Genomic DNA, 16,764 nt, shown 5'->3' on the forward strand with positions numbered 1-16,764 from the left:
CATATATATGTGTTAGCATACGGTATTTGTTTTTCTCTTTCTGACTTACTTCACTCTGAATGACAGTCTCTAGGTCCATCCACCTCACTACAAATAACTCAATTTCGTTTCTTTTTATGGCTGAGTAATATTCCATTGTATATATATGCCACATCTTCTTTATCCATTCATCCAATGATGGACACTTAGGTTGTTTCCATCTCCTGGCTATTGTAAATAGAGCTGCAGTGAACATTGTGGTACATGACTCTTTTTGAATTATGGTTTTCTCAGGGTATATGCCCAGTAGTGGGATTGCTGGGTTGTATGGTAGTTCTATTTGTAGTTCTTTAAGGAACCTCCATACTGTTCTCCATAGTGGCTGTATCAATTTACATTCCCACCAATGGTGCAAGAGGTAAGGTATGAACATTTTCTTAGACATAATGCTACTGCACACTTAATAGAATACTTTATCACAATACTCGCCTTTTTGCGGTGGTCTGGAACCGAACCCGCGATATCTCCGTGGTGTGCCTGTTTATTATAATGTACTATATAAGTACATAATAAATACTTGCTACTTTGTTCTGTTGTACTGATTTTAACTTGTGATGTAATGACATCATTTAAAGAGGAAGGGGACAAGAAGCTAAGTGTTAAAATTCTTCACAAGAATACTGTAGCACTTCAGAAAACAATGTACATTTTCTGACACTGGATTGTTGGCTATGACTGAATTTTAACAAGAATTTTTTTGAAGAAATTCACATATTCTGGCTTTTGCAAAATGTCTCACTGGAGGAATTGTAGTATTTGAAGCATGGAAAAGCTGGAGCAAAATACTGGCCCTGGTACCCACCCACGCAACACTTCCAGTTCTTAGAGGAAAAGGAGCGCTGTTGAAACTGGCCCTCTCTCCAGGGGTCCTGTGGGGTGGAGGAATTCAGCAGGTAGGAGGTGGAATCCCCACCTGTCAGATTCTGTTCTGCACCCAGAGCTTCAGAAACCCCCTTCAATGGCATAGCACAAATGTCGATTGCTTTGTGGGAGGAATTCCCACTGGATCCTTCTTAAGCAGAAAATGAAGCCAGTGGAAAGCATGAAGCCACACTGGGAACAGTCTAGGGTACTTCTCTGCCCGTATCACTGTCATGAACCCCAGAGAGACTGCAGAATGTTCCAGAATGTCTCTGCCTCTTGGGGCTGGTGAATTCTAGTTCCCAGTTCCACACTCATTTGGGGACAGCGGAATTACCCCGTATCCCATACCCTACTGCCGTGTTTCCTAAGGATCTGGAAGCATCTGAGGTCTAGGAGTTAGGAAACCTGCAGAGTGTGTATGGGAGGGTGTCCCTCACATCGTCATTCCCCCCCCGAATACTCAGAGCTCTTCCCCAGCACGGGGTCCCTGGGGCATAGAGGCCTGTGTAAGGCACTGTAAGACTGACCCTGGTTCCTTTAAGAGGTGATGTCCCTGAGCCAGGTGATAGCTGAAATCGGAAAGCTTACAAGAAAAGAGAGCTAAATGGGAAAGAGAAATGGGTGTCGTGGAGTCTCTACTCCATGAATGGCTTTATGCTATCTGTCTCATTAAATTACTCCAACCACTCTGTGATGTGGGTGTTAGTTTTTCCATTTTACAAATGAAGAAACTGAGATTCCGGGTGGTTAAAAAATGTTCGGTTTCTCAGCTAATCAGGATGCCATGAAAAAATACCCAGCTCTGGTGGAAGAGGCTGGCTTCCCAAATGTCATCAGCTGACACAATCAAGATTTTAAAAGCCTTCTTCCTACGAGCTCTATTATTTCCAAAGAAGAATGCTTTCCCAATCTCAAAGGTGACGGAGCTGGCAGCTATGACCCAAGAGCCATGGGGAAAAATACGAATCATCAGTATTCTTTTGGCAATAATATATTCACAGGACAAAATGCTAGCTCTTAAAATATTCCACGAACAGGAAGCTGCTTGACTCCATATTTCCCACAAGCATTTACAGTAAAAGGGGCATCTGGTATTTGCATGCCTTCCATGTTTCCTTTGGTTTGTCACCCGGACTGTAAAATAACTCAGTTACTCAATTACTGATTAAATCCAGGCCATTTGCGAACTCCAGCTGAGGCTCAAATGCTCAGGGACTACAGAAAAGCAGGGAAAAAAACAATGAAAAATACAGAGAGAGGGAGAGAGAGAGAGGGAGAGAACAGGCTTCGTAACTGTGCCTCTGAATCCCCCCTTTGGGTTTTTGTTTTCATTACCCGTTTCCTGGTCTTGTCTTTAAGGAATGGCTTGATGAGCGTATACAGGGCATGAATGTACCAGGGCTGGTTGACAAAATGGACTCCTCCGAAGCGGGCAGGAAAGCTGTCCTGGGTGGAAAGAAAGAAACGCACACCAATGAGCGCACATCACAGGTTAGAGGGGAGCAGCCTGCTTCTTCTCTCAGACTGAAGCACCAGCTAGCGGAGGGAGAGACAGGAAACACACTTACTTCCCAGCTGTTAAGGTCTTCTCTGTTCCCCTTGCCTCCCTCTTCCCCCAAGGCTCCACAACTGAGAAATCATACATCAGGCCTGTCTTTTCCAAGTCACAATTATATGACCTCCGACATGACACCAAAGCGTTTGCAGCCCAGATAGTGAAGGAGTTGGGATTCTTCGTAGTGTCAGGGCACCAAGGCTTCAGTTCCCATGAGCCCTACAAGATGGCTGTCTTTACCCTTTACCCTCATTCTCTGCTCTCCAGCTCTAGCCCTCTCCACTGGGTGATCATGACAATAACTCAACTTTCTGGGTGATTGAAGCTGTGTAGGGAGGGGTTGGAAAAGGATTTCAAAGGCTCTTCAGAGATGGGGCTCTCTGAAATCCTCCAAAGTCTGACAGCATCCAACATCTGTGGCTCCTTTTCACAGATTTCAGAACTGACTCCTTACTTCAACCTGGGATCCACACAGTAGGTCCCAGGGACAGACATTTGCTCATTAATGGGCTAGTTGATTCCCCTAATTGAGATCCTCCTTTTCTGCAGATGAACACATTTTGTAAATATCAGGAAATAAGAGCATTTAAAAAAATGCTTTCAATTTTAGAATCCAGCTCAGGGCATAAGCTTACACTTTAGAAGCCGAGAAGCTGCTCTGCATATGCTAATTAGATCCACAGAACAAGGGACCTTGACCATAAAACCTGAACTAGTCCCACAGCACCAGGTCCTGAGTTCCTGACATAGAGCTTCCAAAGATTGCATTCGTGTGTTTAATGGCATTAAAAAAGAAGGAACATCTAATGCAATTCGAATTGCCAAGTGCGCTGGCAATCAATTTCATTGCAACAAACATCTTTGTAGAATGTTAGCAAGATGGGATGAAAGCAGAAGGAGCCTCCTTATCTGAGCTAACAGTTCAGGCCACTAGCTGCTCCTTGCGGTGTATGAAATGCCCTGCCTGGGTCTTTTTTAGTCACAAAGAATGAGGGTTATTAACTTTTTTCAGAACCCTTTGAGTCTATAGGCTCCATGGGCACCTTCTACATTGAGACCTAGTTTCCAATGTAAGTACATGGACCTGTGCTTAAAGGTCAACCTTTAAAAAGTTTAACAATAATTTTGCCTCTATCTAGACATTTTACAGAGTACAAAGGAATTAAATATTTTGAAGGGTAAACTAGACAATTTCAGTCAAAGGTCTTTGTTTTGAGGGGTATGTATTTTTTCTTTTGTTTATTCTATTTTTAAAAAAACTTAAACCACCAAGTAAGGTTGGAGAGACCATTTATACCAATTTGCACATTTGTCATAATCTCTCACTATTCCAAATGTAAATTTAGAAAGGTAGAATTTCTTAATAAGGTTTTTTTTCTCTTTCAGGTAAAGTTTGGGATCTAAAAATTCTTTGGTTTCTTAAAAAGCAAGACCTTTCCCAGAAGGTTTTCCTTTGCAATGAGCACTAAGCAATAACCTCAGTCTTTTAGGGCCTTTTGAACTTGTTATCCAGAACTAAAAATAACTATAATTCATTGTCTTACAAGCTAAACATGGGTTCTGGGGCTGTAGAAGGAGAAAAAGAGCAAAGAGTTTATCTGTAAACCAGGGCTTTACTATCCTTTTCTTTTCTTTTCTTTTTTACATCTTTATTGGAGTATAATTGCTTTACAACGGTGTGTTGGTTTCTGCTTTATAACAAAGTGAATCAGTTATACATATACATATCTTCCCATATCTCTTCCCTCTTGGGTCTCCCTCCCTCCCACCCTCCCTATCCCACCCCTCCAGGCGGTCACAGAGCACCGAGCTGATCTCCCTGTGCTATGCAGCTGCTTCCCACTAGCTATCTACCTTACGTTTGGTAGTGTATATATGTCCATGCCTCTCTCTCGCTTTGTCACAGCTCACCCTTCCCACTCCCTGTGTCCTCAAGTCCATTCTCTAGTAGGTCTGTGTCTTTATTCCCATCTTACCCCTAGGTTCTTCATGACATTTTTTTTCTTAAATTCCTATATATGTGTTAGCATACAGTATTTGTCTTTCTCTTTCTGACTTACTTCACTCTGTATGACAGACTCTAGGTCTATCCACCTCACTACAAATAGCTCAATTTCGTTTATTTTATGGCTGAGTAATATTCCATTGTATATATGTGCCACATCTTCTTTATCCATTCATCCGATGATGGACACTTAGGTTGCTTTCATCTCCTGGCTATTGTAAATAGAGCTGCAATGAACATTTTTCAATAGGACCAACAAGAAGGTTTTTATTTCTATTGAGAGTCTATTATATAATATATTTCTAGGTTGGTCAAGTGGAAGAAAACTCTGTAAATACTACTGCAAAGGCACTAGGTAAAACCTCAAAGAAAACGTTAACCTTTACAGAATATCTAGAGACTCCTAATTTTTGTCTGTGGAATCTCAGTCCTCAAAGACAGCAGCACTGTCTTCGATTTGTGTCAGAAGAGATTAAAAGAAAACAGGGCTGAGACCCATCAGTTGTCTGTGGGTTGGCCCTGGCTTGGAGTCTGCCATCTTGAAGGCATGGGATCTTATTGATCTCATTCAGGTCAGCAGATGAATATGTGCAGATAAACACATGTAACAAGGCTCTCCTGTGTAATAAGGGCAGTGTGCAAATGGTATGGTTATCCTCGAATGAGCCTGACTGCATTATTAATTAGTGTGTGTGTGTGTGTGTGTGTGTGTATTGTGCAAAGGGAAGGATGAGGGAAGGGAAAATTAGAAAACAGAGGGCTCTTTTAAGCAATGCCCATCATTCCTGGTCGTTTTGCCTGATCTCATTAGCAAACCACAGATAAATGGGAAGTTGTCTGTCACACACGTCTCCCAGGACCCCGAAGGAGTCCACCACCCTCATGAAGGTGCATTTCTTAGGGGCTGGAGCAGACGTATCTCAAGATGGTAAACCTTGATTCCATGACAGTGTGACATTTTGTTTTTCAGAGTTCTTGGTGACTACAGAGTCTGCTCCAAAAACATACCCCAGATTCAAGAACGTGGCATTAATTTCTGTGTATTTCATGCATTTATCAATAAAGATATAATATAATTTTGAATTATAAACATATTCAAATCATTAAAATTATCTTTTCCCTAGTTTATTTTAAATTAATTGATTTCCTTATTACAAAAAATATACCCATTCTAGAAAAGCACAAAATTGATTTAAAAAATTATTTGAAAAATTAGAACATACAAAAAGATAAGAAAGAAGAAAAGAAAAAACACCTACCATCCTACTGCGAAAGACTACGTTACTTACTATGTTCTGTGATTCAGGACAGGCTGTGTTATGTTATAGTAACACACAACCCCAGCTTTTTATCATTTAAAACTGGAAAAATTTCCTTCTCGTTCACACAGAATATCCTTGCAGGGTTGGCGGGAGCCGGGCTTGACTTGTTCTTGGCCAGGGATGTAGCCTCCCCGTCTGGAACAGGGCAGCCACAGCTGAGGGAAACAGCGTGGGGAATCGCACCTTAGCGCTTAAGGTTGGCTGCCAGAAGTGACATGCTTCACCTGTCACATTTTACAGGCCAAACACGTGGCTGACTTCTAGGGTGTCAGGAAGTATAATTCTACCATGTGGCTGGTAAAGAAAAGACCAGAAGTGCTGGTGAACAGCACTAATGATTACCCAAGCTCTCCTTTCCTTCTTCCCTTCCCTTCATTTCGGGTATTCCCTCCTTTTCTTCCTTCTTTGCTTTCTAAAGGGGATCATGTTTTTACCTTGGACAACTGATGGCCTGCTTGATACTCGTGGAATAATATCAAATAATACAAGGTAGAGTTTACAGAGGAGAGGGGAAGACAGAAAATTGCCTTTGTGTAATGACTGGTTTACTGTCTTTAATTCCTCACTGAACAATCAGTTCAGACCTTGCACCTCTTTTTTTTTTTTTTTTTTTTCAGTACGCAGGCCTCTCACTGTTGTGGCCTTTCCCGTTGCGGAGCACAGGCTCCGGACGCGCAGGCTCAGCGGCCATGGCTCACGGGCCCAGCCACTCCGCGGCATGTGGGCTCTTCCTGGACCGGGGCACGAACCCGTGTCCCCTGCATCGGCAGGTGGACTCTCAACCACTGCGCCACCAGGGAAGCCCCAGACCTTGCACCTCTTCAATTCAGCACATACTTATGAGTGTCGACTACAGGACAAACACTGGATTATATTCTTCGAAGCACTTGGCAGAAATGGCCATCGCCACGGCCTTCTGGTACTCTGACTCCTTCTCCCTCCTTCTCTCCCTGAGCTCTACTCATGCCCTCGGCTGCTGAGGTCAGGTTTGTGTTCCTTGGTGTCCTTTTTTTAAAATTTACAATCATGCTTCTCTAATATTTTTCTTTGGAATAGTGGTGACACAAGAGGTAGCTTGGAGTGCTAACATCGCTATAATCAATCCTTCCTCTAAACCCCAAGTCACTCAAATACATGTTCTCACTAGATAATCTACAAGCATATCTTCCAAACTAACTAACATTCTAACTCCACATTCAAAGAGTGCTACCTCTAAATCCCTCCTAAATGGAATACTGGCTCAATGATTGACCAGGAAATCTGAAGCTAGGATCCCCTCTTTGCTCTCTGAATATTCAGAGAAGGCTATTCTCATCCATCTGCCTTATTTTCCTACACCAGATAAAAATCAGAGCATTCAAGGGTTACTAAAATAAGGATCTGATACCCGAGAGTGTAGGAAGTAGGGAGGAGATATGGGGATATACGTATATGTATAGCTGATTCACTTTGTTATAAAGCAGAAACTAACGCACCATTGTAAAGCAATTATACTCCAATAAAGATGTTTGAAAAAAAATGAATGAAGGAGGAGCCAGTGACCAAGAGAGTGGTGGTGTGATAAGAAATAGGTCTGAACATGCGGGAAAAAAAATTTTTTTAAGAAATTGGGAAAGCCAGTTGAGTGGGATACATCAACTAGGAAAGAGAAGGAGATAGAGGAGATTCTACTGTACATTCTGTTGCTCAGAAATGTAACTGTGGAATGTGGATTGGAGATGGGACTTTACTGTGGAAAATAAGAGGGTGAACCAGGGTCCCAGCATCATGGATGTGGCATGACTCTTTCAGAGCCGTGCAAGGTACCTGGGCTTAGGACTGAGGTTAATTAAAGAATCAAGATCAGCTCCCTAGAAGGAATTCCCAGGGAGAGGATAACTGTTAACGCCCTGCGAGACTGATAAATGGGTAACAAGAGAGAGCCTTGTGGTGATGAAGGTGTTCTGTAACTTGACTCCACTGATGTCAATATTCTGGTCGTGCTAGTGCTCTGTAGTTTTGCAAGATGCTACCAGTGGAGGAAGCTGAATAAAGGTTGTACGGAATCGCTCTGTATTTTCTCCTACAACTGCGTGTGAGTCTACAATTATCTCAAAATAAAATCAAGGAATATGATTACTGTGAATATTTCAAAACTCCCCAGTAGGAGTAGCCATTTTTTTAAGTATAGTAGAAGCTTTTCCAAGGCTAATCTTTTCTGCCTTATGTGAAGTGTTAAAGAATGCCAGGGCAAACGGCAAGGCACAAGATACACTGCAGGACATTCTCAGGGGCTCTCCCCTCTTTTCTTTGGGCGTCTGGAGCAGCACTAAGTGATTCGTGCAGTCCGTTAGAAAAATCCTTCGTTTCTAAATGGGCACTATGTTTGCACTTCATTTTCACACCGCACTATTCAGGCATCACTCAGCTGCCTTTTCTTGTGTTTGATCAAGATTTAGGAGCAAAACGGTAGAGCCAAAACTATTTCCTCTCTCTTTCCTTGACAATCAGTTACAGATGTTACTGGGGGCAGTTGGCCGAGTTTCCTGCTGGATAATAAAGCACTTACTAGGGATATTCACTAAGTTTCTAATGCCTGCAGGCGAACATACTTCCAGCAGGGTTCAAGACACACCTGACCTCAAAATCACATTGCCTGGCAAGGCTTGGGGAGCTCTGCTCAGTCTGGCTGTCTCTAACTCCTATCCTTCCTCTCTTCTTCTACTGCACTTATGTGGAAACCAGAGCAGGACCACTCAAATTCACAGATACTATGCCCTCTGCCCATCTATTAAGATTCCTCGGAAAACCAAAGGCAAAGAAGGAAAGAGGGAGAGGATGAGGACATGAGCTGTGTTTTAGACCGTCTGCTTCTTCCCCGTGGCGACTCTGAGTGTCTTTCAGGACCTTGGCTGAAGGCCTCCATTCATTCACCCAACTGCATGTATGTAGGTCTGAAGGCAACACGAGGACACAAGCATGAAGTTGGGATTTGGTTCATGTCCTACTAATGACACCCATTTCCCACATCAAAGCAGACAGATAAAAACATTTTCAGCAGCATAAATGGGCTTCCCTGATGCAAGAGAGCCTTCTAAAAATGCTATATTTCATGGTGATGGGTTTCTGTTATACCATGTGGTACTCATTAGTGTGAAAGTCACATATCCACCTATTGGCAAGGAAATGGAGAGCTCATGCAGTAACAGTGACACACCAGATGCTTTACGTAGCAAGTCAGTAGCAAGCATGAGAGAGAAGAGCATGCGTATTCGGACGCCGCTGGGAGATAGCTCCAGCTGATTACGGGCTATGGACTTTCTTTGAATATGTGCTCCTAGAAAGCATCACTGATTTCTGAGACGCTGTACCAACCCAGTGTTCTCTTGAGGGTAGGAAGGACTGGGGCTTTTTATGCAGGTTCAGATCAGGGCATGCTAAAGGATGAAATTTTTTTTTATCTGCAGATCCTAGAACTGTTATAATGCTTTGGCAATTCTCCTAAACAGAGTAAGCAAAACCGGCCTTCTGTCAAACCAGTTCAGACGAGCAGATCAAACTCAGAATCTTCCCTGGCTACAACCTAAACAAGATTCCTTGATGATATTTTTCATATTCCATTCTGGTCAACAGTTCACCCTGCAGTTACTGAGCTCAGCATATGAGTGAAATGCAGGGGTGCAGGGATACAGGATGTGCACTTCTGTGTCCCATCCGTTCATTGTCCGGTGGGAGAAACAGGGACACTGCGATGCTTCGTCTGAGAGAAAGACACAGACCAGAGTTTAGCCTGTGTGGTTTATGGTAGTTTCTTAGAGCAGAGCTAATAAACAGCATAGATAACCGGAGGTGAAGGTCAGGGAAAGCTGAACGTGCTGCAGAGGCCAAATAAGAAAGCCTTCTATAAAAGAGCTATCCAAAGATTTGGTGATTAATAAATAGACGTGACTACGTTGGAGAGTCTTCAAGCATTTATTTGTCACCAGGAGACCCTACATTTTTCTTAGCCCCACTGTTTTCTAAGAATGAGCTTACAGATAATCTCTATTTAAAAAAATTTTTAAAGAAATTAAAAGGAAGGAAAGGAGGCAGGGAGGGAGGGAGGAAGGACGGAAGGGAAAGAGATCAGAAACCATCTATCTCATGGTGCGTGCCTGTCAAATTTTTGCCGAGACAACAGAAAATGTGACTGTAAGCTTAAAGAGTATCTTGATTACCCTGATATCTGCCTCACACCTGGTAGGAAAGTCTATAGAGCAAGAACACCAACTGTTTCTTGTTTTGTTTTGTTTTTACTTCCTACTTAATAGAGCGCCAAAGAGGAGAACTGCATTCTTCCTGGACTCTGGCAATCTCATTGCTGGCCAGGCAAGGTGACCAAGGAGGTGACTGTCCTCAAGGAGGTGACCGCTGTTGGGAGGAGAGAAGGGGTAGACTGCAAATCCATCCAGCCTGGTCACTCTGAGTCAGCAGAGCTGAGCTCAAGCAAAGAAAATTTAATTTGCCAGAAAAATCCCTCCTGCTTCTCTAACCACAGTAACCTATAAAAGGGCTTCTAGTTGACTGTGAAGTACACAATACTTCATCTTCAAGTTTCCCTCAGGGGCCTTATGTGGTAAATAGATGATCGTTGCTCATTATTTAAAAGCCAATTAGTGGAGAAATCCAGACTGGTTGAATCACTGATTTGCACGGGCAATCAATGCCAGAAGATACGATGCGCTTCACCCTTTAGGCCTTACAGTCACAAAACCATGGTGTGTCTTAGAGAAAGAAGCGCGGTCAAAGGAACACAGAGGTCACTGGAAGCAAACCTTCTGGCAAATGTTAAAGTTTTAACCACGAAAATATCTTTGGTCTGTAACTACACTCGTAATAAGTAAGTGTAGTAAGATGTTAAAGTCTTAATAGATATAATTTAAGAGAAAACATTGAAGTCAGTAAAGGTAATTTAATAGTTAAGAATTGGGCACTTAGTATCTACCAGGAATTTTTACATATGTTATCTCATATCATACCCATGACAATTTTATGTAGGTATAGTACATGTGTTATAGTGTCTATAATATCCCAATTTTACAGATGAGGAAACATAATCTTACTTAGAGTAGTTAAAAACTTGCTCAAGTTCACACATCAAGTAAGAGCCTGAATGAAGTTGAATCCAGACCTGTCAGTTCTTATAGTCGAAGCTCTTATCTCCTACTGTAGGTTCATACAAACTATATACGTCACAAAATTTGGATTGTCGACCATCTTCATGAGGGTTTTAAGGGTGCATATGCTCACTAATTGAGATAAAACAATAAACATTTCAAAGCATAAATCTCAAATCCAAGTTAGAATTTCTTAATCTTGCCTTAGCTGTGAGCGTTTTAGATGACATTTACAAGAGGACTGTCCTCATGCTTTGAAAGTGCTGTCATTTAAAGAGTTTCAGTTGCTATTAGAACAGAATGAACAAGTGTTCCTAATGAGCACGCTGGAAGTTTTAAAGGTCAACTTGAATTTCTCCATACTGGCCCTGCCTTATGAGGGAACATTGTGCTTTTATAGCATAGATAGAATCATTTTAACATGGCCTCATTCCGTACAAGATTTGAGTCAGCTGAAAATTTTCTTGTATTTGAGCACAATTTATTTTCCAATTACTAGATATACATCACTTCTCCATATCAAAAGCTAGGAGTGGGGCTTCCCTGGTGGCGCAGTGGTTGAGAGTCCGCCTGCCGATGCAGGGGACACGGGTTCGTGCCCCGGTCCGGGAAGATCCCACATGCCGCGGAGCGGCTGGGCGCGTGAGCCATGGCCGCTGAGCCTGCGCGTCCGGAGCCTGTGCTCTGCGACGGGAGAGGCCACAACAGTGAGAGGCCCGCGTACCGCAAAAAAAAAAAAAGAAAAAAAAAAGCTAGGAGTAACCCATCTCCAAAACAGCAGGGAGGATTCTATTAAGACAAAGCCATGAAATTCACTTGTGGTACTGCCCCTTCCTCCTAGCAGTGGAGTTGGTGGAGCTCACCTGTACCCTGGTCTTCTCCCCTGTCTGGGAACCTGGCTAAACTACACTTCCCAGCCCCCAGGTTACAAGATGAGGCATACGACCAAGTTCTGGAGAGCGGAACGTAGGCAGAAGTAAGACTGTAGGTAGAAGTAAGATTCACCACTTCTATACGCAAACAAAATAGATGTGAATCTCCCATGCTTTTCTTTTCTCTCTTCCGCATGGCTGGAAATGAAGAACTCTGATGCCCTAGAAGATGGGGGAGCCCCAGAATGCAAGGAGCCCCAACCTATGAGCCACTTGCTGGAGGAGAGATCCGTGCTTAGTGGAGCTGCCTACCAAGGACAGCAGGTAAGAAGTAAACGTTCATTCTCTTAGTAAAACCAAACTCAGCATAGCTCATCCAGCCCTGATGAGCTCGGCCACTACCACGCCGGGTCGGGACATCTGGGCTGCCGAAATGACGTGGGAGTTATCAGCCTGTAGATGATGTTCGCATCCACGTGCTTTGTGAGTGAAGCTAGAGCAGAGATGAAATCTCAGGACTGAGCCCTCCGCTTCGCCACGTTTAAAGGCACAAATATGAGAAGAATCCAGGACAGATATCTGAAGGGTGGCCAGTCAGGCAGGAAAGAGGACAGTGTCCTGGAGGCTGAGTGAAGGGAGCATTTTCAGACTATCTCAGTATTTTCACAGTTGACGGAGCGTTCGATGGTGTTGAATAAAACAATAGACTGGATAAAATGCCGGCTGAGAGCTGTCCCTTGAGTGTGGCAATAGGAAGGTCCTGCCTTCAAGGAACTTACCCTCTATTTGGGAGGGAGGGAGAGATAATAAACAAAAGATAGAGGGGACAAAAAGCTAGAAGGTGCCACGTTGGAAAATAAATAAGGAAGAAGGCTAGCGAATGTTGAGAAAGGGACCTGAATTTTAAAAAGTTGATCAGGAAAGCCCTCACTGAGAAAGTCACCTCCGAGTAAAGGTGATGTGGGAAGCCAGCCATGTGGCTGCCTGGGGCTAGTATTTCAGGCAAAGGAAACAGGAGCAAAAAGCCCGTGGTGGGAGCATCCTCACCACCCCCACAGAAAGGGATCATTAAACTAGCATTTCCCAAAATAGGTACTGCAAAATATTATTCTGCAGGGTCTCTTCGTACAAAAAGAGGATTCCAAGTGAAACGCCGCATTCTTGGCCTTCTCTTAGGAAGTTAAAGAACATGTTGGTCTATTTAATTAAAGCCTTTGAAAAAGTCTGGTAGCAAAGGAACCAATTGAACTTTGTTTAACCTTTTGTTTCCTATGCGTTTTACAACATAAGATCCATTTGGGGGAGGTTATCTATTAACCAAAACTAATATTCTAGAAAATCCACGAGGGAATATATTGGACTTCCTCACCTCTCTGTGTAAGTCAGAAAACAATGGACTTCAGGTACTTGGATCAGTCAGACTTGAGTTGGCAGTGTGACAGTTTGAATATTGTCAGATACCATTTTAAAGAAAGCTACTATGAAAGTCATATAGTTATAGGGAGCAAACATGTGATTTCAAGATATTACTTTATCTCTTTTTAAAGTTTGAACTGTGCTTTAGTCACTTGAAAATCTGTATTAGTCATATTTCACCCAGCTTACCCGTGATCTTTAGAAAGAGACGCCCTGCAACTTCTTGCAGGAACAAAGAACAGAACTGCCTCTCCTCCTGAGACATCCGTCTATATTTCCATCCCAATTACTTGATCTCAGGTCTGGGGAAAGAACCACGCCACCTATTAAAGTTTAAATGGTACCTACGTTCGTCTGAGATTAGGATAGAGCAGAATCTTGCCTTTAAACGGGACCACGTTAAGCACTGATTTGGTGTCACCTTGAGAGCAAGGCACCAACGGTAGCAGAGCCCGTGGAGACGGCTGACAGGTCATTATGACCTGGGATCCCAGAGAAGAGCCAGGCTGGACCTGAACAGAGCCCAAGTCTCCTTTCACTCAGGCAGAGAATATACTGCTTCTTACTGCCTGGATAGGGTTGCTGCTTTCCTGGATGAAAAAAACAAAAAACACACCCTGAACGTGGAGGGCAAATAACTGATCTTGGGGAATTTTTTTCCCTTTCTTTGAAAAATTACCTCATTACTTCTTCTTTAAGCTCATGTGTCTGCCATGTGGAATGGGGCCTAGTTTGTCTTATAACCACTTACTGCACTACCCAAAGGAAATTCTCCCTAAATCCCAACACGAGTACCCAAATGGTGCCATGAACTTTAATGTTTGACTTAAGCATCTTGGATCTCATGCATTCATATATTTATGATTTATAAATGCATCTGCAAAAGAGTGTTGGCACTTATGTAGACGGTTTTATACACTTATTTATATGTTGCAGTGGCCTAAGTGCTATTTTAAGGGTACAACTTAAAAATCCCAATCAGTTGGGCTTCCCTGGTGGCGCAGTGGTTGAGAGTCCGCCCGCCGATGCAGGGGACACGGGTTCGTGCCCCGGTCCGGGAAGATCCCACATGCCGCGGAGCGGCTGGGCCCGCGAGCCATGGCCGCTGAGCCTGCGCGTCCGGAGCCTGTGCTCCACAGCGGGAGAGGCCACGACAGTGAGAGGACTGCGTACCAAAAAAAAAAAAAAAAAAATCTCAATCAGTTCTCTAATAAATATTGACCATTATAAATATCTGAGTGATTTTTATCATGGACACAGCAGCTTACAGGGACAGTTCTTTTAAAACTGATAGAAACGATCCCAGAGGGAGTAACAGCTCACCAGCAGGACGTGTTAGGTTCTAAATTCTACTGCTTGTGCTTTTAACTCAGCTATGAGAATCTTCAGGAATTTAAGGGCCAAATGAGAGAAGATTATTCCCGATAAAATTAGATATTTTCTACCTCCATCATTATAAAATACCTTGGGGAAAATGGCTTTCCAGTTTTTTATTAGTAACACAAATTCTTATAAGTACTTTATATTTTATACCAGCAAAACCACTAATTTATTGAAAATTACATCATTAAAGTATTCCATTTCAGATTAGAGCTTCCAGAATTACCTATTATCTTCAAGAAAATTCTTTTAATGCTATCATACACACGCACATATCTGCAGGATAACATCTTCAGGGAGTATCTGATCGTCAGGGAGTGTCTCCATCAGCTCCACGGGGAAGAATGTGTCTTTTTGTACCCACACAGTATTCAGATTTGCTCTCCTAGCCACATCCCCTCTGTGGACTTCGACTTAAGAAATGGGAATCCTCTACTTGCGGGAGAAGATTCTAGGGATCTTACTCAGGATACGATAATGTTTCCTCCTTTGTACTTAATTTTAGTTAACATTTTATCCACTAACTCTAGCTCTGTAATGGACTCTTAACTCAGGATAAAAATTCTTATTTTGCTCTCTCTCCCCTTACACACACACACACGTACACACACACCACAGACCCCAGTGCGTAATTGGTCTATGTCTATCTTTCGGCTTTTCTCTTCCGTGTTTATAATTGAGGGCTCCCAAATTTAGGATTAAATGAATTCAAATTTACAACAACAGCAAAAAATTCCAACGTCAGCCTTGTCAGCAAGCTGTGACTTATGTGGGCGTCACCTCAGGGGTGAGAGCAAATCCCCACCCCCTTCTACAAGCTGCAGATCCATCATTAAAGAATCAGGCCTCTGCCATAGAGCCGATCTCCTGGTAAAGTAAGGACGCCACTGTCAGGGTAACACTTCAGTTATTTTCCTCCCGTTATTGCCCGGGAGCAGATCTGGAGCTGCTTCGGATGCGAGGTTTGTGTGCCTCTGTGCGCTGAGGGTGCTGATGGGGGCGGAGCGGAGGATGTGAGTGTCGGTGGCAGAGGAGAACTGTAGGGCTGAGAAGGAAGCCTGCAGAGGAAGGTGGAAGAGCGCCAGCTCTCCCTGCCTCAGCACCAGCTCTGTTCCTCCAGTGGCGTCGCCGAAAGGCCCCTATTAATCGACACCTTTGAGTACCCAACACTGTGTTTCAGGGGCAGCACGGTGGATGCAAACTCGCCTTCGGTGAGCTCTGATTCCAAAGCTACAGGCAGTACAACCTTGGGCCAGTTGCTTCATCTCTCTGGGCCTAGTTTGCTGCTGGTAAAACTCTGCAGGCGATTGTGAGGCTTCTCTGGATCAGAGTGTGTCATCCGCCGTGTCTGGCAACCGGCATAGGCCCTGCATGTCCCCTCTCGTGGCAGTAGGTGTGGGCATGCCCAGGTGACCTGGCTGCTTCTGCATGCCAAGTCTGTCTTTCCGTTGCATCCTTATTTTCCCCAGCTTTGTCAGTGATATCTCACGGGGGTTGTGTGTGTCCTGGGCCTGTTTAACCCAGGGTAGGTCCATCACTCACCCTCCCCTCCCTGAGCTAGAGTGCAGGGTTTCTGCCCCTGCACCCAGGCCACCCTCCCAGGTTCCTTTTCAGCCAACGGGGAACTCAGAGGTGCGTGGGATGGGGGAGAAACCAGGGCATTTCCCCCACATGGTTCCAGCTTGGGTGGCCTCTCCTCCAGGCTTCTGTTCCCTTGGGACAGGTCTGTGTGGGTTCCGCCGCTGGGTCCCAGGAACGCTTTGTCTTTCAGCCTCAGGTAGGTCTCTGCTTCTGGTTCCTGCTAATCTCCAGTTTGCCCCATCATCCCTGTTTGTCTTCTCAGATTGGTGTACCCAATTCCCTGTGTTAAATTAAGTTACCTCTGTTTAAAATACTTATTGTTTTCCTGGCTGGACCCTGACTGACACACGGATGCTGTGTTATGACGTTACTGAATTTTTGCCTCTGGGTTGGAGACTCACACTGTGGAATTTCAAAGCAACGGACTTGAACCCTCACAGGGCCTACTTAGCTTGAGGAGCCTGGTGAGTTCAGCTCTCCACATCAGCACAGAAGACACCTGTGTGATCCGTCCAGGTAGGACCTCTGTTTACCCCTGGCCACAGATTGTGTTGAAACAGGGAGCTGAAACTCCTGTAGGAAGGACCAAAGAGAA

General features: G+C 43.8%; 1 protein-coding gene across 2 annotated transcripts in view; it reads left to right on the forward strand.

Annotated features, from left to right (window-relative positions):
* ASPH (aspartate beta-hydroxylase) overlaps positions 1 to 16,764 on the forward strand; it is a 386,751-nt gene that overhangs the window by 232,010 nt on the left and 137,977 nt on the right. For both annotated transcript variants that reach the window (XR_003437357.1, XR_003437358.1), the window contains exon 26: positions 12,003 to 12,116. The gene's annotated coding sequence lies outside the window, so the exon portion shown is untranslated. The remainder of the gene's footprint in view (positions 1 to 12,002; positions 12,117 to 16,764) is intronic.

Source organism: Aethalodelphis obliquidens, unplaced genomic scaffold, assembly GCF_003676395.1.
Source record: "Aethalodelphis obliquidens isolate GAN/ISIS:26980383/991018 unplaced genomic scaffold, ASM367639v1 scaffold33, whole genome shotgun sequence".
Lineage (NCBI taxonomy): Eukaryota > Metazoa > Chordata > Mammalia > Artiodactyla > Delphinidae > Aethalodelphis > Aethalodelphis obliquidens.